The sequence below is a fragment of the Rhinatrema bivittatum genome, chromosome 9, assembly GCF_901001135.1.
Source record: "Rhinatrema bivittatum chromosome 9, aRhiBiv1.1, whole genome shotgun sequence".
Taxonomy (NCBI): Eukaryota; Metazoa; Chordata; class Amphibia; order Gymnophiona; family Rhinatrematidae; genus Rhinatrema; species Rhinatrema bivittatum.
The window spans coordinates 4,006,182-4,020,396 of record NC_042623.1 but is presented as its reverse complement, the minus strand read 5'-3'; positions in this window follow the sequence as shown (position 1 = coordinate 4,020,396).

The window sequence follows — 14,215 nt, the reverse complement described above, 5'->3', positions numbered from 1 at the left end:
CTGTCCTACATTGCTGCTGCTCTCTAGTTCCCCTGTAGCCAATTGAGCAGATAGGAGACAAAAGCTCAGTGCCTGTCCTCCCCTGAAGCTTATTGGTCAAGTCTTCCACAGTCAGCCAAAGGGGAGGCGAGAGCAGTAGCAAGAAGCACCTCCTTACTGCCCTCCCCCACAGCCCTGCAGCATGGACAGGGCCGGTGCTTCCGTTAGGCAAACTAGGCAGTTGCCTATAGCAGCAGAGTTTTGGGGCCAGCACAAGACCCATAGGGATGCTGTGCCAGAACTAATACCATCAATGTAGGGAGCACTGTTCTGAAGCTACTGCCACTAATAGGATAAAGAGCTCTGCTAGAGATAGGTTGGGAAGGGGGATGCATGACTGAAGATTCGAATGTTCTCACACCAGCTCTGAGCATGGAGCTCTCAGGTCCCCGTTTACAGGAATGCAGGAGATAATATTGGGGTGCTCAAGCATCCAACAGCACCCACAGAGCTGGCGCCTATGCTGACCAGTGGTGCATACACTGGACACTGGTGCACCAAGCCTGATCTTGGCACTAGGACATGCAGCCAGCACTCTTGCTCCCTGCTTCCTGCACACTCTGTACCCATCCTGTCTTTACTGCAGGGCATCCATGTTCACCCTGCTCTATTCAGCAGTATGTGCACATGTGCCCTGCAATCTGCCTACTAAACCTGCACACAGCCTGCTCACCTGCCTGCTAATGCATGCAATCAACAGCAATCTGCTGGACACAAGAAAGCAAAGCACTGCACAGGGTCTACTGAAGACTGCCTTTTATTGGAGCCACATAAGAAATGGTCTAAGACCAAATTCTGTATCAGCTTCCAAGATCACATGGGCAGCAAGATAGATTATGCTGCCTGGGAACATTTTACCAATGGTTTTCAAAGAATATGAGTTTGTTTCCGTCAAGTGAGCTGCCAATTCCAGTCTGACAAGGTATATTGATGTCATTAGACTGAGATTATCATTACACTCGTCGTTATGTTCTGATGCGGTACTGTTATGCATAGGGTGTTACAGAGAGTGAATTGTGCTTTTATGACTTGCCAGAGATACACAGTCAGTTGCACAGGGACATTCAAATTCACACCCCATGCTTCCCCCTGACATGCACTTCAATCTGATCACTAGACCACAGCTGCTGCCATAAGGTCAGGAAGCTATTAGCAGCATGTCATCTCTTTCTCTTATGGTCAAAGCTAGAGAAACAATATTTTTATTATCCTAGTGAGGGAGTTATACAGAAAACTGGGACTGGACAGAGCTGTCTCTCCCGATCCTCCATAAAATCCAAACCCACAGGGAATCCTGGGGAAGGGAGAAGCCCCTCACTAGAGTTTAAAAACTCAGGGCCTGGAAGATTTAAACAGGCCCCAGGGAGCAGGCAGGGAGCCACCCTATGCTAAGAACTGCTACGTTTAAGGACTGTGACTTACCTGAAGTTTAAGAGCTGCTACATTTAAAGATTGTGAGCTACCTGAAGTTAAGGTGAGCTACGCTGTTGCTTGTTGTTGAGTTGTTCACTGTAAATAAATTGCACAAAAAGGGAAAAACCAGAATCTGCTTCCTTATTCTTTCTGGCTGTCTCCAATCCGCTATCACCTAAGTTAGCACATATGGCGTTAGCAGTGGGATCTCTTGCCTAAGTGGGATGCCCAGGCAAGGGTCCACAACCACGGCAGCAGAAATGGAAGCAAATAAGCCTGCAGAGTTTTTTTTCTTTTTCCTGGGGCCTTCCAGTTCCACTCACCATCCCTTTGTACAACAGGCCAAGGGGGGTTAGCCCAACTGTGCAGTCAGGGTTCAAGAAGTGAGTCAGAGCCGAATAGACCAGCAGGTTTTTGTTTTCCCACACCCCGTCTCCTTTTCCCGGACAGTGACCCAGTTTCAGAGGCAGCTTGGAAAGCAGCAGAGATAGAGCAAGTAATTCAGGTCCTCTCTACAAGATAGCAGCAACTACAGAACGGCCTGCAGATCCAGATTAATTAGCAGTATTCACGGTGCTAACACAGATATCACAAGCTGTGCAAACCAGCTCCTGTGCCACCAACACTACTTAAGATGGCACCAGGAGAAGGCCCTATGGCTTCCTAAAAAACGTTTGAACACACCGCATGACTGGTAGGCTGGTCAGACTATCTAGGGAATCTGCTCATCAAGAGTAGTCAAAATGCCTTCCAAACCGACAATCCAGAAGGGAGAGCCAAATACCAGGAAATGAAAACCACCATTCTAAAGCAAGTGGACCTCACCTTGCAAGCCTACTGACAACGGTTTTGCAGGGAGTTCTTCAGGCCGGTGAAAACCCAATGACCCTGTTCCACAGACTCAAGGCTGTCACTTGGAAGTGGCTGCACCTGGAAGGGAAGACTGGAGTTGAGGCACCCAAAGCAGTTCTGCTAGAACTGTTCCTAAGCCTGGAACGGCTTATGTGACGTGGGTCTGCCGACATTCGAACCTTACACTGGAAAGGACACTGGAAGTGGTGGAGGCCTATACCCAGCCTTAGACCATGCCTGAATCACCACAGTTCCCGAAGAAGCCACTCAATCCAGGGAGAGTACGACATAGTTCTAAGCCACTAGTGCAGACCCTGTTGTGGAGGTGGACCCTTGGCCTGAGATGGAGTTGACGCTACCTGTGGGGAGGCCCCCATGGGTCCCCACCATCGGGATGCGAAGCAGAACAGGAAGCGGAGACTTGGACATAGCTCACGAGACTTGAGAAGATGAAGGGGACCCTGAGCAAAACTACGTTGAACTCGTTCTCCAAATGCAAGATCCCCTAAAAAAAGGCTGGGGGGGGGGGGGGGCGCTCTTGAGCAGCGACCAAGATGGCTGCGTAACTTAAGAGCTCTGCCAAATATCGCTACTTTATTTTAGGAACACGACGAGATTACTGTTATATTTCACCGGCATCTAGCTCAAAAAGAGCAAAACAAGACCCGCCTACCCTACTCATATGTACCTCTCCCACCGGGTTGCGGCCTTATACAGGTATTCTTAGCAGTGCTTGGATTCTATATCACCCATTACTATTCTGGTTAAACTACTTATGGCATCAGCTATTACTTCCATTACCACCATCTCTCTAAACGTCAATGGCTTTTCACACCCTATTAAAAGAAAGAAAATCCTGACTTATTTGCAATCTTTACATGCAGACATTGCATTCCTTCAGAAGACTCATCTCTCCCCATCTGAATCACTTAAGCTAAAGCAACAATGAGTGGGCCAAGTTCTCTACAGCCCTGCGGTTCAAAAGAAAAGAGGAGTTGCTGTTCTTCTGCATAAACGTTTGGATGCCGAAATTTTACATCAAATGTCAGATATAGATGGCAGATGGATTCTGGCCCAAATCCGGATTGCTCACCATTCATATACCCTTCTCAATGTCTACGCACCCAATGCTGACAACCCTGACTTCTTTCACTCAGTCTTTGCAAATTTGTTGACTTTGGACTCTTTTCCCATCATTACTGGTAGAGATTTTAATCAGCCCTTAGACCCTTCCTGGATAAAAAAAAACTGCGCTCCGACCTCACATTTCTAACTCTTGTAAGGCATTGCAGCACCTAATGGATTCATTTGGACTCTCTGATCCATGGCGTTTACTTCATCCTACAGACAAAGACTACACGTTCTACTCCTTTCCGCACTCATCTTATTCTCGGATCGATTACTTCTTTATTTCTCTCTCACTGGTCTCTTCCATTAAATCAGCTTCCATTTGCCCTATCCTGGTTTCAGATCATGTGGCGGTGGAACTAACTCTATGTTTGCTCTCTCCCATATAAATAGATCGCACATGGTGCTTCAATTCTGCATTGCTGACTGACTCCTTATTCATGGAAGAACTTCAACCCAAGATTGTGGAATACTTTAAGCTCAACTCCACTCCAGATGTCTCACCATTCACTCTCTGGAATGCCTTCAAAGCCACTATCCATGGGGAAATCATTAGCTTTACATTCAAGTCTAAGAAATCCCGTGCGGCTACTCTACTCACTTTATAGCAAGCAGTTACTGCACTGGAACAAGCACATGTTGCGTCGCCAACAGCAGCTTCCCTCACCTCTCTTTAAAAGCGTGCTATCAATATAATCAGCAGCTGAGCGCACATGTTCAACTAGGCCTCACTCGCACTAAAGCTTTATACTACACGGAAAACAACAAATGTGGTCATATGCTCGCCATGTATCTTAAAAAGCGTCAGGAGAAGAAACGCATCGCAATGGTTTTATCCTCCAAGAAAACTCCGCTGACCTCTGACACAGATATTCTCTCTGCCTTCATATCTTTCTACGAAATGTTATACCAATCTGAAGCTGACCAGACGTTGGACAAGGTCCATCAATTTTTAGCCCAGTTGACACATCCCTCTCTTACTGACAGTCAGGCATGAACGTTGGATGCGCTAATCACACAGATGGAAATTGCCTCTGCCATCTCTTCTCTGTCCGGTGGGAAAGCACCCGGTCCTGATGGCTTTACCCTGGACTTTTATCATGCATTTAAGACTGATCTGATACCGCGTTTACATGATTATCTCTCATCTCTCACCCTACAGGGTTATCTAGTTTCACTGAAGCTTGTATAGTAGTCCTTCCAAAGCCAGGCAGATATCCCACTCTCATCTCTAACTATAGACCAATTTCTTTTTTAAACACAGATTACATAATTTTCACTAAAATTCTAGCTACCAGACTCTCCCATCTAATGTGTTCACTCATTCACCCTGAGCAATCCGGCTTTATCAAAGGCAGACTGATTGCACATAATACTTGCTTATTTTTGCAGGTCCTGCACCATGCCTCCTCGCTAGCATCCCCCACTGTGGCCATTTCCTTGGATGCAGAAAAGGCCTTCGACCGGGTTGAGTGGCCTTTTCTTTTGGCTTCCCTTAAGTGGTTTGGCATTGGGCCCACTTTTCTCTCCTGGGTACAGCTCATCTACTCTTCCCCATCTGCCTTCCTATATGTAAACAATTGCATCTCTTCCCCATTTCAGTTACAACGAGGTACACGCCAGGGATGCCCGTTATCTCCCCTTCTTTTTAACCTGGCTTTGGAACTGCTACTCCTTGCAATTAGACAATCGGCAGCAATTGAAGGAATAAATATAGGTAATGACACCGTCAAACTTTCAGCATACGCAGATGATGTTCTTCTTTTTGTTACTAATCCTGACTCCTCCCTTTTCTCCCTTTCCTCTCTATTCCACCTTATCTCTACCTACTCCTTGGCCTCTGGGTATAAGATTAACTGGCATAAAACTGAGCTGCTTCCACTTAACTTGATGGGCTCCTTGATTGACCTCACTTTCCCATACAAAAAGTATCTGGTGGACTCAAATATTTGAGCATTCGATTCCATATGGATATCTCTACTACAATTAGTTATTGTGAAACGTCTGTTCTCCAGATGCTTCAGGAAGCTGCCTACAAATGGTCCCCATTGCACCTCTCCTGGTGGAGGTATTTAGACACCATCAAGATGGTGATAGCTCCCTGGATAACATATGTCCTTGCTATGATCCCTGTGTTCTACTCCAAAGACTTTTATAGGCATATTGATCATTTGTTAACTTGCTTTCTCTGGCGCAATAAAGCTCTGCGTATTGCACTGCATAAGCTAAAATGTATCACTCCGCAAGGGGGGGGGGGGTCAATTTCCCTAATTTCTATCTCTACTACCAAGCCTTCATTTTACAGCAAGATTACCACTATTTTGCTTCCGGTTCTACCACATTAGATCCACGCTGACTTATTATAGAACAACACTTACTATCCCTTGCCCCGATGGAATATTTTCCAGGGGTTCCCCTGCCATCGCAATCTGCTTCCAACCCAATTGTGCACTCACTACACCGAGCTTTGCAAGAATTTGACGGACTTCGGCCACGTAATATACCCACATGGAGTCTATCTCAATTTGCTCCAATCTGGCGTAACCCCAAGATAAAAATTGGAGAACACCCAATCAATTGGCCGATATGGTGGCAACATGGCATATGGCTCCTCTCTTCATTACTCCAAAATAACTCATTGCTCTCTTTTGTGCAATTGAGGGAAAGGCATGCATTACCGACATCTGAGTTTTATGCCTAGCTACAGCTACGCAATGTCCTACACACTCTTTCCATACCTGATATATTCTCTAAGGAGTTGCCTTATGCATTCTCCATTTATCAGACCTTCAGTGCTCTGGGACCCCTTGCTTCCTGTTTCTACAAACTCTTAAAATCTCCCTGTTATCTAAGTCTGCTTCTAGCCTTCACTCTCTTTGGTCGATGGAACTGGGAATGTCTCTAGGTTCAGTTAATTGGAAGTACCTATGGACAGTCTCGGTTCACATATCACTCTCCTCCAGTTTAACCCAGACCTCCTTTTTTGTCCTCCATAGGGTGTTATGGACCCCTTGGAAACTGCATCGTGCTGGGCTTCTCTCCTCTCATAACTGCTGGTCCTGTAACCTGAGTAAGGGCACTCTGTCTCATGCACTTTATTATTGCCCATATGTCTGGAATCAGGTGTGGGACATCACCTTTACTATTCTGGGACTCTCTCAACCCCTTACTTATTCAGTAGTTATATTACGAGGAGCTGATCCATAAGAACCTGGCAAGTACCCAAACACTAAGTCTATTCCATGCTATTCCCTAAGATGGGAAACTTTCAAACCAGCACACATGTGCGCAGATAGGCAGCCATGTTATACTGTGCGTGCAGAAAGGAATGCACATTATAAACAGCCTGCCCATGCACACACGTGTGCCCAATTTTAAGTGGTCGTGCAAATCCCAATTCTACCACATAAGTCAGGGAATTTTATACTGGGCGCGCATCCACACCATTGCCAATTTCACCAGTTTGTCCAGCAGTTCACCCACGTGATGGCTTAGCTCTTCCAAACCTCCCCCCAGTTACCCCACACCCTTTAACTCTGGCAGAAATGGTTCTTTTTTTGTTTTTTTTACAACATAAACCTCCTTCCTAGCAGAAGTAAACTTACTCGGCAGTGGACCTGGGCACGCGCAAGGGAGTGTGAGTATTTCCGTACACATCTCTTGCCATTCTCCAAAACACCCACATCCCGCCAGCACCACGCCTCTTACTGGGATCATGTGAGATGCGTGTGCAGCGGGAGCAGGGGCGGCCTAAGGCAATCTGCCACCTGAGGCGAGGGATGAGATGGCGCCTCCCTCTCACCCCACCCTGTCCGCCCCTCCTCCCGCAGCACCTCCTCTCTTCAGCCGGCAGCGGCCCACAACAGCGTCCCTCCTGTCTTCGGCAGCTGCGATAGGGGCAGGCAGTGTGAGGCAGATGCCACAGTGGCGTTCTGAGAGGGGCATTTTCTGCTGCCTCAAAACTCTGCCGCCTGAAGCGGCCGCTTCACTCTGCCTCATTATAGAACTGGCCCTGAGTGGGAGATACTCGTGCAGCTAGGCTGCTTTTAAAATTCAGTTGGCACGTGTAAGTCCGACTTCTGCACGCATTCCCTAATGTATGCACATGCTGGGCTTTTAAAATTCACCTTTAAGTCAACTTCTCCCCAAGAGCCTATCCAAACCGTTTTTAAACCCAGCTACACTAACTGTGTTCTGCTTTTTTCCTGGTTTGCAGGGGGTGCTATAATTTGTGTTAAGCACTCCCAGTCATTTTCAGAAGTTGGCTGCTATTCCGGGCAGGAAATCAGGGAGCAGGGCAAAGTTCAGAGTTCATGCACAGGCTCAGACAGCAGAGCTGAGTGCAGGGCACTGAAGCTGGAAACAGAATGGGTCCATGTGCCTTCATCACTCCAGGGATGAAGGTGAGGGCTGAATGCAGGTTGTATGCATTGCTTTAAGTACGTGCATGTGTTGCACTGGAAAACAGGCTGAGAAAGTTTTACGTGCATGCATCGCTTTGTGTATTGTGGTTCATACAGGATGTAGGTGCATGTGTTGCACTGGGAAACAGGCTGAGAAAGTTTTACGTGCATGCATCGCTTTGTGTATTGTGGTTCATACAGGATGTAGGTGCATGTGTTGCTCTGGGAAACAGGCTGAGAAAGTTTTACGTGCATGCATCGCTTTGTGTATTGTGGTTCATACAGGATGTAGGTGCATGTGTTGCTCTGGGAAACAGGCTGAGAAAGTTTTACGTGCATGCATCGCTTTGTGTATTGTGGTTCATACAGGATGTAGGTGCATGTGTTGCTCTGGGAAACAGGCTGAGAAAGTTTTACGTGCATGCATCGCTTTGTGTATTGTGGTTCATACAGGATGTAGGTGCATGTGTTGCACTGGGAAACAGGCTGAGAAAGTTTTACGTGCATGCATCGCTTTGTGTATTGTGGTTCATACAGGATGTAGGAGCATGTGTTGCACTGGGAAACAGGCTGAGAAAGTTTTACATGCATGCATTGCTTTGTGTATTGTGGTTCATACAGGATGTAGGAGCATGTGTTGCACTGGGAAACAGGCTGAGAAAGTTTTACGTGCATGCATTGCTTTGTGTATTGTGGTTCATACAGGATGTAGGAGCATGTGTTCCACTGGAAAACAGGCTAAGAAAACGTTTTACGTGCATGCATCGCTTTGTGTATTGTGGTTCATACAGGATGTAGGTGCATGTGTTGCTCTGGAAAACAGGCTAAGAAAACGTTTTACGTGCATGCATCGCTTTGTGTTTTGTGGTTCATACAGGATGTAGGAGCATGTGTTCCACTGGAAAACAGGCTAAGAAAACGTTTTACGTGCATGCATCGCTTTGTGTATTGTGGTTCATACAGGATTTATGTATTTATTTATTTAGAACTTTTTTAGACTGACCTTCATGTTGAAATAACATATCAAATCGGTGTACAAATAACAACCAAAATTGCACGAAGGCATTACATAGAACAAATGGTACAAATGGTTACAGAGAACTGGGAGAACAGGGCGAACTGACTGAGTAGTTGCCACAGTATGCGTAAGACTTAACTATTGATCAAGGAAAGAAGCCATGGGGGCTGGGGTGTCAATTTGGGACAAAGTGAAGCATATTGCTGCAGTAAGTAACAGAGGTAAAAGAACAGTTAAAAGGCTGGTAGCACTAAATGAAGTAAGTGAGAGTCCAGATATAAAGTTTGAGCGAGGTAGGAGGAAGGTATGACTACTAGTCCCACATAGAAAATCCAGGGTTAGCTGGGAGAGAAACCGTCAGGTGAGTAACGGGATCTTGAGGGAGACAAGATAGGGCATTCAAGAGTTGGTGGAAGGTTCATAATGTTATGGAAAAGCCTGTTTAAATAGCCAGGTTTTGAATTTTTTTTTTAAAGTGAGTGGGTAAGGTTCTTGCCGGAGGTCAGGGGGAAGGGCATTCCATTGAGATAGTCCAGCGGTGGATAAGGCACGCTTCCTTAGGATGTAGGTGCATGTGTTGCACTGGGAAACAGGCTGAGAAAGTTTTACGTGCATGCATTGCTTTGTGTTTTGTGGTTCATACAGGATGTAGGTGCATGTGTTGCACTGGGAAACAGGCTGAGAAAGTTTTACGTGCATGCATCGCTTTGTGTATTGTGGTTCATACAGGATGTAGGTGCATGTGTTGCACTGGGAAACAGGCTGAGAGTTTTACATGCATTCATTGCATTGTGTTTTGTGGTTCATACAGGATGTAGGTGCATGTGTTGCACTGGGAAACAGGCTGATAGTTTTACATGCATGCATTGCATTGTGTTTTGTGGTTCATACAGGATGAAGGTGCATGTGTTGCACTGGGAAACAGGCTGAGAAACATTCAGCTCAAATTCCTTCAAATTTGCTTCTAGATATATTGGACCTTATCAGATCACAAGACAAATTAACCCGGTGACCTACAAAGTCAAGATTCCCCCTTCACGTCGTATTCCTATCTCCTTCCATGTTTCCCTATTTAAACCACTGATTCTCAGCAGATACTCCAAGAAAATCCCTCCTTCCACTCCCGTCTCCTGTGCCCCTCATTCAGAGTTTGAAATCAGTGAAGTCATCGGCTCCAAGGTGGTGAGAAACAAATTGTATTCCTTGGTCGATTGGAAGAGTTGTGGCCTTAAGGAAAGGTTGTGGGAACCAATGGAAAACCTCAGGCATTTAAGAAAGACCTGACAGTGACAGGATGATACTGTATTTTATGATTTCTTTTGGTTTTTTGTTATTATCCACTCTTCCAAGGTCATGACACTGGGATTTGAATTATCACCAGGTTTATTTATTCATTTGTGTGTTGGCTGTGTATTCTATTTTTTTATTCAGTTTTTATCCTTTTTAAGCACATAAGATTTGCCAGACTGGTTCATATTAAAGGTCCATCAAGCCCAGTACCCTGTTTCTAACAGTGACCAATCCAGGACACCTGTCAGGAGCCCAAAGGATAGATTCCAAGCTGCTTATCCTGAGAATAAGAAGTGGATGTCTGCAACTCCACCTTAATAATGGTTTAGGGACTTTTCTTCCAGGAACTTGTCTAAACCTCTTTTTAAACCCAGCTATATTAACAGCTTTCACCACATCCTTGGCAACAAATTCCAGTGTCAAATTATACTGAGTAAAAATATTTTATCCTATTTGTCTTAAATGTATTACCTAGTAACTGTCTCCTAGTCTTTGTAATTTTTGAAAGAGTAAACAACCGATTTGCATTTACCTGTTCCAATCCAGCCATTATTTTATAGACCTCTAGCATGTCTCCCCTCACCCGTCTCTTCCCAAACTGACGAGCCCTAACCTCGCTATCCTTTCTTCATAGGGCAATCATGCCAGGCCCTTTATCATTTTGGTCATCCTGTTCTGTGTCCAGGGCACAGGGCCTGCACAGGCATGGAGGAATAGCCCAGTCATTAGAGCAGGGGGGTTACGAACCAGGAGAGCAGGGTTCAAGTCCTGCTGTCACTCCTTGTGACCTTGGGTGAGTCACTTTACCCTCCATTACCTCAGGTACAAAACTTAGATTGTAAGCCCTCTGGGGATAGGGAAATACCAGCAGTACCTGAATGTAAACCAATGTGATATCTCAGATGAATGTCTGTATATATAAATAAAAGTGTCTTGTTTTGAGCTGTGGTGATCAGAACTGCACACATTTCATTGTGATGTGTGTGTGTTTTTTGTTTGTTTGTTTGTTTTTTTATTGTTAATGAATGTAATGTTGTAGTCCATCCCAAACTTAGAAGTGCATGGAACATAAATATTTTAAATAAAATTATGCACCAATTAGATTGTAAGCCCTCTGGGGATAGGGAAATACCTACAGTACCTGAATGTAATCCACTTTGAAGCACTGAAAAAAGTGTGAAAAGCGGAATATAAAAAATCTAAATAAAGGAGTGGAGAGAATGAGACGGGATTTAAGGAAGATGGAAGAGTGGTCGAAGACATGGCAGCTGACATTCAATGCCAAGAAGTGCAAAGTCATGCATATGGGGAATGGAAATCCGAATGAACTGTATTCGATGGGGGGAGAAAGGCTGATGTGCACGGAGCAGGAGAGAGACCTTGGGGTGATGGTGTCTAATGATCTGAAGTCGGCGAAACAATGTGACAAGGCGATAGCTAAAGCCAGAAGAATGCTGGGCTGCATAGAGAGAGGAATATCGAGTAAGAAAAGGGAAGTGATTATCCCCTTGTACAGGTCCTTGGTGAGACCTCACCTGGAGTATTGTGTTCAGTTCTGGAGACCGTATCTCCGAAGAGACAGAGACAAGATGGAGGCGGTCCAGAGAAGGGTGACCAAAAAGGTGGAAGGTCTTCATCAAATGACTTATGAGGAGAGATTGAAGAATCTAAATATGTACACCCTGGAGGAAAGGAGGAGCAGAGGTGATATGATACAGACTTTCAGATACTTGAAAGGTTTTAATGATCCAAAGACAACGACAAACCTTTTCCATAGGAAAAAAATCAGCAGAACCAGGGGTCACGATTTGAAGCTCCAGGGAGGAAGATTCAGAACCAATGTCAGGAAGTATTTCTTCACGGAGAGGGTGGTGGATGCCTGGAATGCCCTTCCAGAGGAAGTGGTGAAGACCAGAACTGTGAAGGACTTCAAAGGGGCGTGGGATAAACACTGTGGATCCATAAAATCAAGAGGCCGTCAATAAAGAGTGGGTGACTCGCCAGAATGACGGCTACTGCCTGGAGACAATACCCTTATTCAATAAACATACACATGGTTACTGTGACTCCAACATCGCTCTAAGCTACAACAGCAAGAGGAAATGTGGAAAAAAGGATTTGCACTCACAAAGTGGGGAGTAGCTGGCTTGTTACGGCGGTTACTACCCCAAACCAAATAAGCCTGATACTTCACTTTCAATGCATATCCAGCATAGCTCTCTGCTTCAACGGCAGGGGAGAAGAAAAACTGATACTTCACGCATATCCAGCATAGCTCCCTGCTTCAACGGCAGGGGAGAAGAAAACCTGATACTTCACGCATATCCAGCATAGCTCTCTGCTTCAACGGCAGGGGAGAAGAAAAACTGATACTTCACGCATATCCAGCATAGCTCTCTGCTTCAACGGCAGGGGAGAAGAAAAACTGATACTTCACGCATATCCAGCATAGCTCTCTGCTTCAACGGCAGGGGAGAAGAAAAACTGATACTTCACGCATATCCAGCATAGCTCTCTGCTTCAACGGCAGGGGAGAAGAAAAAAGGATTCGCACTCACAAAGCGGGGAGTAGCTGGCTTGTTACGGCGGTTACTACCCCAAACCAAATAAGCCTGATACTTCACTTTCAATGCATATCCTGCTTCAACGGCAGGGGAGAAGAAAAACTGATACTTCACGCATATCCAGCATAGCTCTCTGCTTCAACGGCAGGGGAGAAGAAAAACTGATACTACAAGCATATCCAGCATAGCTCCCTGCTTCAACAGCAGGGGAGAAGAAAAACAACCAATAAGGGCTGAACAACACAGTCTGGGTAAAACAAATAAGCATGGGTGTAGCTTGCTTATTGCGGCGGTTACTTCCCCTACTACCCATAACTAATCAAGCTTGATATTTCACTTGGTTGCAGCTCCATCACTGCTCTCTACATTAATGGTGGGGGTGGAAGGGAAATAGAACCAAAGAGCTAAGAGAAACAGATAAGTATGAGAAAAAAATGTGAAGCTTGCTGGGCAGACTGGATGGGCCGTTTGGTCTTCTTCTGCCGTCATTTCTATGTTTCTATGTTTCTAAATAAAAAACAATGTGTATGTGCATTGGCTGGGTTCAGTATATATGTGCAAGAATGATGTGCATGTGCTGGGTGCTAAGTTCAGGGTGTACATACATGCACTTGATGCTGGATGTGTATGTAAATGCACTGCACTGACTGCAGGCTCTATGTGGATGCTGGGTGCAGGGTGAATATACATTCACATAGTGCTGGGTGCAGAGTATAGGTGCTCTGTATCCAGTGTATGTATGTGCATGCAGTGGGTGCTGCCTGCAGAGCGCATGTGGTCTGGAGGCAGGTTGTGTATATGCATGCACTGGGTCCTGGGTCTCCCTGGGTGCAGGATGAATATGCATGCACAGGGTGCTGGGTGCAGAGTATATGTACTCTGGAGGCAGGTTGTTTATATGCACACACTGGGTGCTGGGTCTCCCTGGGTGCAGGATGAATATGCACAGGGTGCTGGGTGCAGAGTATCGGTGCTCTGTATCCAGTATATGTATGTGCATGCACAGGGTGCTGGGTGCAGAGTATATGTACTCTGGAGGCAGATTGTGTATATGCATGCACTGGGTCCTGGATGTGTATGTTCATGCACTGGGTTTTGAGTGCAGAGTATATGTGCAATGGAGGCAGGTTGTGTAGGTGCACGCACTGGGTGCTGGGTCTCGCTGGGTGCAGGATGAATATGCATGCACAGGGTGCTGGGTGCAGAGTATCGGTGCTCTGTATCCAGTATATGTATGTGCATGCACAAGTGCTGGGTGCAGAGTATATGTACTCTGGAGGCAGGTTGTGTATATGCATGCACTGGGTCCTGGATGTGTATGTTCATCATGCACTGGGTGCTGAGTGCAGAATATATATGCAATGGAGGCAGGTTTTGTAGGTGCAAGCACTGGGTGCTGGGTCTCCCTGGGTGCAGGATGAATATGCATGCACATGGTGCTGGGTGCAGAGTATATGTACTCTGGAGGCAGGTTGTATATGTGCACACACTGGGTGCTGGGTCTCGCT